Consider the following 6,404-nt stretch of genomic DNA (forward strand, 5'->3'; position numbering starts at 1 on the left):
TTCCTTGTAAAATTTGCGATAAAGTTTATTACGGTCAAACTGGTAAAAATCTCGAACTAAGATTAAAACAACATAAATATAGCATTAGAACTGGACAAGATTCCAATGCTCTATTTATTAATGTAAGAGATTTTAACCATCCAATTGATTTTCAAAAAGTTGAGAAAGTAGTATCAAGCAAGTCCATGGTCGACAGGAATATAATTGAATCTTGTTTCATAAAAAGCAGTTTTGACAATAATATGAATATTTCCTTTGGTTTATATAAATTAGATCCATTTATATTTAATGGAAGAATTTAATAATACACTGGACAAATAATTTTTAAATTTTCTTGGGTAGAATAGTTATGGGGTGAGTTGTGCAAAGGACCTATCCAAGTTGGGTCGGCGCGCGTCAGGTGTTTAACCGTTGTGGGATCTGATAGTGAGGTGCTGGCCAGACCCTTATATAGCTTCCTTGGATGCTTTACTTTCATAGTTCCTTGATAATGTGAGTAGTCACGAAAGCGCTTGGAATTTCTCTATTCTTTCAGAGTGGTTGTTTTGCATATTTTGAAATCATCTGTTTACTGTGATCTTATTGCATTAATGGATACCACACGACTCTTCAGAATGTTCTCGATAAGCTTTCCTAATCATATATCTTTTGTTTCACAGTTTTCTTCTGCACTGATCAAGTCCCACAAGTTAAAAATTCGACTTAATTTCTTAAAAAATTGTTTAAATGAACAAGTTCTGCCCAAGTCTCTTTTACCCAATAGACTCCTTGACATGAGAGATCGTCCTTTTGATGATTTTATGAGAATTATTCTTCAGAAACATATTGAAATAACTAAAATACAGGAGAAGGAAGCATTCAAAATATTGAGAAACAAAAAATACTCTTTTAATCAGGCCATTCCATCAGAATGGAAACACAGTATGTTGGATCATTGCTATAATAAACTCAGAAGAATTTGTAATGAACTCAAGAGCAAACTACAAAGAAAATTAGACATTTTAATTGAAAATAGTGATTGGACAAAGCATGCCAATAACAATTTTGTAATTAACTTATCAGATGAAATTTTAGACAAACATACAACTGCTGCTCTAGGTTTTGGCCTAAGTTTTGCAACTTCAAAAAAGCTTAATAATGTTGAAATTGCAAAAGCCTTTTGTAACTTTGAAAAATTTTCTGATTTATCCTCTGATGAAATTAATATTAGTAAAGGAATGGTATATAGCTCTATGTTAAAACCAAACATTCCCAATTGCCCTCAAAGATTCTTTAAGTCTTATGATACACTTAATAACAATAAAAATTTGCGCCTTACTAAAGCAGACAAAATAAATGCAATAGTAATTATGAAAGAAAATGATTACCAAGAAAAAATGAATAATCTCTTAGATGATACTGAAACCTATTCTAAACTTAGGAAAAATCCCCTAGAAACCGTTAACAGCAATTTCAATAAAACAATAAAACTTCTACTGAAAGGCAAAGATGAATTAGTCAAACAATTTACTTCCACTAATCCATCTTTGCCTTACATGTATGGACTAATAAAAACACACAAACCAGGGAATCCAGTCAGACCAATTATTAGCTCCATAGGATCAGTTTCATATAAATTATCCAAATGGCTTGTTGATATTTTGAGCCCGATTGTTGGCAAAATTTCTAACTTTAATGTTAAAAACAACATAGACTTGGTTGATAACTTGACTTAAGAAATCGTAATGACACGATTGCAAATAAACCATACCCCCGGCCGGGATTGAACCCGTGGTCATAGAGTCTCAATACTCCAGCCCGTCGCGTTAGCCACTAGACCAGCTAGCCACAATAAGATTCATCCAACTAGGTATATTTCTACACCATAGGAAAGTTAGCACAGGCACCTCTGTGACCACAAATGCAAGTTTTTACAGACGAATCTCCAGCTAGCGTGGCCGTGACGAACTCTAGCTCAAGCCCCTTCACTGCCGTCAACATGACTTAAGAAATCGTAATGACACGATTGCAAATAAACCATACCCCCGGCCGGGATTGAACCCGCGGTCATAGAGTCTCAAAACTCCAGCCCGTCGCGTTAGCCACTAGACCAGCTAGCCACAATAACATTCATCCAACTAGGTATATTTCTACACCATAGCTGGTCTAGTGGCTAACGCGACGGGCTGGAGTTTTGATACTCTATGACCGCGGGTTCAATCCCGGCCGGGGTATGGTTTATTTGCAATCGTGTCATTACGATTTCTTAAGTCATGTTGACGGCAGTGAAGGGACTTGAGCTAGAGTTCGTCACGGCCACGCTAGCTGGAGATTCGTCTGTAAAAACTTGCATTTGTGGTCACAGAGGTGCCTGTGCTAACTTTCCTATGGTGTAGAAATATACCTAGTTGGATGAATCTTATTGTGGCTAGCTGGTCTAGTGGCTAACGCGACGGGCTGGAGTTTTGAGACTCTATGACCGCGGGTTCAATCCCGGCCGGGGGTATGGTTTATTTGCAATCGTGTCATTACGATTTCTTAAGTCATGTTGACGGCAGTGAAGGGACTTGAGCTAGAGTTCGTCACGGCCACGCTAGCTGGAGATTCGTCTGTAAAAACTTGCATTTGTGGTCACAGAGGTGCCTGTGCTAACTTTCCTATGGTGTAGAAATATACCTAGTTGGATGAATCTTATTGTGGCTAGCTGGTCTAGTGGCTAACGCGACGGGCTGGAGTTTTGAGACTCTATGACCGCGGGTTCAATCCCGGCCGGGGGTATGGTTTATTTGCAATCGTGTCATTACGATTTCTTAAGTCATGTTGACGGCAGTGAAGGGACTTGAGCTAGAGTTCGTCACGGCCACGCTAGCTGGAGATTCGTCTGTAAAAACTTGCATTTGTGGTCACAGAGGTGCCTGTGCTAACTTTCCTATGGTGTAGAAATATACCTAGTTGGATGAATCTTATTGTGGCTAGCTGGTCTAGTGGCTAACGCGACGGGCTGGAGTTTTGAGACTCTATGACCGCGGGTTCCATCCCGGCCGGGGGTATGGTTTATTTGCAATCGTGTCATTACGATTTCTTAAGTCATGTTGACGGCAGTGAAGGGACTTGAGCTAGAGTTCGTCACGGCCACGCTAGCTGGAGATTCGTCTGTAAAAACTTGCATTTGTGGTCACAGAGGTGCCTGTGCTAACTTTCCTATGGTGTAGAAATATACCTAGTTGGATGAATCTTATTGTGGCTAGCTGGTCTAGTGGCTAACGCGACGGGCTGGAGTTTTGAGACTCTATGACCGCGGGTTCAATCCCGGCCGGGGGTATGATTTGGTTGATAAATTAAGCTCCTTGACTGACTTAAATGATTTTAACATAGTTAGTTTTGATGTTACTTCCTTGTTTACGAAAGTTCCTGTTGATGATTTATTAAGTTTCTTATCTGAAGAACTCGTTAACTATGATTTACCATTGCCAGTTCCTACTATCATTAAACTTATTAAACTTTGCATTGTTGATGCAAAATTTGTATTTAATGATAAGTTTTACACTCAGAAGTTTGGTATGGAAATGGGGAATCCTCTTTCACCTGTTCTTAGTAACCTATACATGGAATTTTTTGAAACAAGGTTACTTAACACAATCCTCCCTAATAGAGCTAAATGGTTCAGATATGTTGATGATATTTTGTGTCTTATGCCCAAAAATGTAGATATACACCATTTCCTAGGAAAATTAAATAGCTTAGCCCATTCTATAAACTTTACCGTTGAGTTTGAAGAAAATAACTCATTGCCTTTTCTAGATGTTTTAATTATTAAGGGTAATAATGAATTCAAATTTAAAATTTACAGAAAACCTACAAATAACTGTTCCTATGTTCACTATTATTCCTCGCATCAAGATAGAGTCAAACTGTCTGTTTTCTCATCAATGTTTTTGAGAGCTTTACGAATTTGTAGTCCTGAGTTCATAGATGAGGAAATATCCAAAATTTATGAAATAGGTAATGATTTAAAATACCCAAGAAATGTAATTGATAAATCTTTTAAAGTTGCTAGAAATACTTTTTACAATCCAAAAATGGACAACCAGCCTTATTCAACTAAAAATATGTTGGTTCTCCCTTACCATGAAAACTTGGTTGATATGCCTTCTCTTCTTAAGACTTTTAATATTAAAGTTGCATTCAAAAATCTTGATACAGTAAAAAAACTTTTGATAAATAATTCCCCCCAAAATGCTGATGGATGTGTCTATAAGATTCCTTGTAAAATTTGCGATAAAGTTTATTACGGTCAAACTGGTAAAAATCTCGAACTAAGATTAAAACAACATAAATATAGCATTAGAACTGGACAAGATTCCAATGCTCTATTTATTCATGTAAGAGATTTTAACCATCCAATTGATTTTCAAAAAGTTGAGAAAGTAGTATCAAGCAAGTCCATGGTCGACAGGAATATAATTGAATCTTGTTTCATAAAAAGCAGTTTTGACAATAATATGAATATTTCCTTTGGTTTATATATATTAGATCCATTTATAATTAATAGAATTTGTGAAGAATTTAATAATACACTGGACAAATAATTTTTAAATTTTCTTGGGTAGAATAGTTTGTGGGGTGAGTTGTGCAAAGGACCTATCCAAGTTGGGTCGGCGCGCGTCAGGTGTTTAACCGTTGTGGGATCTGATAGTGAGGTGCTGGCCAGACCCCTTATATAGCTTCCTTGGATGCTTTACTTTCATAGTTCCTTGATAATGTGAGTAGTCACGAAAGCGCTTGGAATTTCTCTATTCTTTCAGAGTGGTTGTTTTTCATATATATATATATATATATATATATATATATATATATATATATATATATATATATATATATATATATATATATATATATATATATATATATATTATATATAATTATTTTTTTATTTTTTTTTTATTATCACACCGGCCGATTCCCACCAAGGCAGGGTGGCCCGAAAAAGAAAAACTTTCACCATCATTCACTCCATCACTGTCTTGCCAGAAGGGTGCTTTACACTACAGTTTTTAAACTGCAACATTAACACCCCTCCTTCAGAGTGCAGGCACTGTACTTCCCATCTCCAGGACTCAAGCCCGGCCTGCCGGTTTCCCTGAATTCCTTCATAAATGTTACTTTGCTCACACTCCAACAGCACGTCAAGTATTAAAAACCATTTGTCTCCATTCACTCCTATCAAACACGCTCACGCATGCCTGCTGGAAGTCCAAGCCCCTCGCACACAAAACCTCCTTTACCCCCTCCCTCCAACCCTTCCTAGGCCGACCCCTACCCCGCCTTCCTTCCACTACAGACTGATGCACTCTTGAAGTCATTCTGTTTCGCTCCATTCTCTCTACATGTCCGAACCACCTCAACAACCCTTCCTCAGCCCTCTGGACAACAGTTTTGGTAATCCCGCACCTCCTCCTAACTTCCAAACTACGAATTCTCTGCATTATATTCACACCACACATTGCCCTCAGACATGACATCTCCACTGCCTCCAGCCTTCTCCTCGCTGCAACATTCATCACCCACGCTTCACACCCATATAAGAGCGTTGGTAAAACTATACTCTCATACATTCCTCTCTTTGCCTCCAAGGACAAAGTTCTTTGTCTCCACAGACTCCTAAGTGCACCACTCACTCTTTTTCCCTCATCAATTCTATGATTCACCTCATCTTTCATAGACCCATCCGCTGACACGTCCACTCCCAAATATCTGAATACGTTCACCTCCTCCATACTCTCTCTCTCCAATCTGATATTCAATCTTTCATCACCTAATCTTTTTGTTATCCTCATAACCTTACTCTTTCCTGTATTCACCTTTAATTTTCTTCTTTTGCACACCCTACCAAATTCATCCACCAATCTCTGCAACTTCTCTTCAGAATCTCCCAAGAGCACAGTGTCATCAGCAAAGAGCAGCTGTGACAACTCCCACTTTGTGTGTGATTCTTTATCTTTTAACTCCACGCCTCTTGCCAAGACCCTCGCATTTACTTCTCTTACAACCCCATCTATAAATATATTAAACAACCACGGTGACATCACACATCCTTGTCTAAGGCCTACTTTTACTGGGAAAAAATTTCCCTCTTTCCTACATACTCTAACTTGAGCCTCACTATCCTCGTAAAAACTCTTCACTGCTTTCAGTAACCTACCTCCTACACCATACACTTGCAACATCTGCCACATTGCCCCCCTATCCACCCTGTCATACGCCTTTTCCAAATCCATAAATGCCACAAAGACCTCTTTAGCCTTATCTAAATACTGTTCACTTATATGTTTCACTGTAAACACCTGGTCCACACACCCCCTACCTTTCCTAAAGCCTCCTTGTTCATCTGCTATCCTATTCTCCGTCTTACTCTTAATTCTTTC

This window comes from Cherax quadricarinatus, chromosome 13 (genome assembly GCF_038502225.1).
Source record: "Cherax quadricarinatus isolate ZL_2023a chromosome 13, ASM3850222v1, whole genome shotgun sequence".
Taxonomy (NCBI): domain Eukaryota; kingdom Metazoa; phylum Arthropoda; class Malacostraca; order Decapoda; family Parastacidae; genus Cherax; species Cherax quadricarinatus.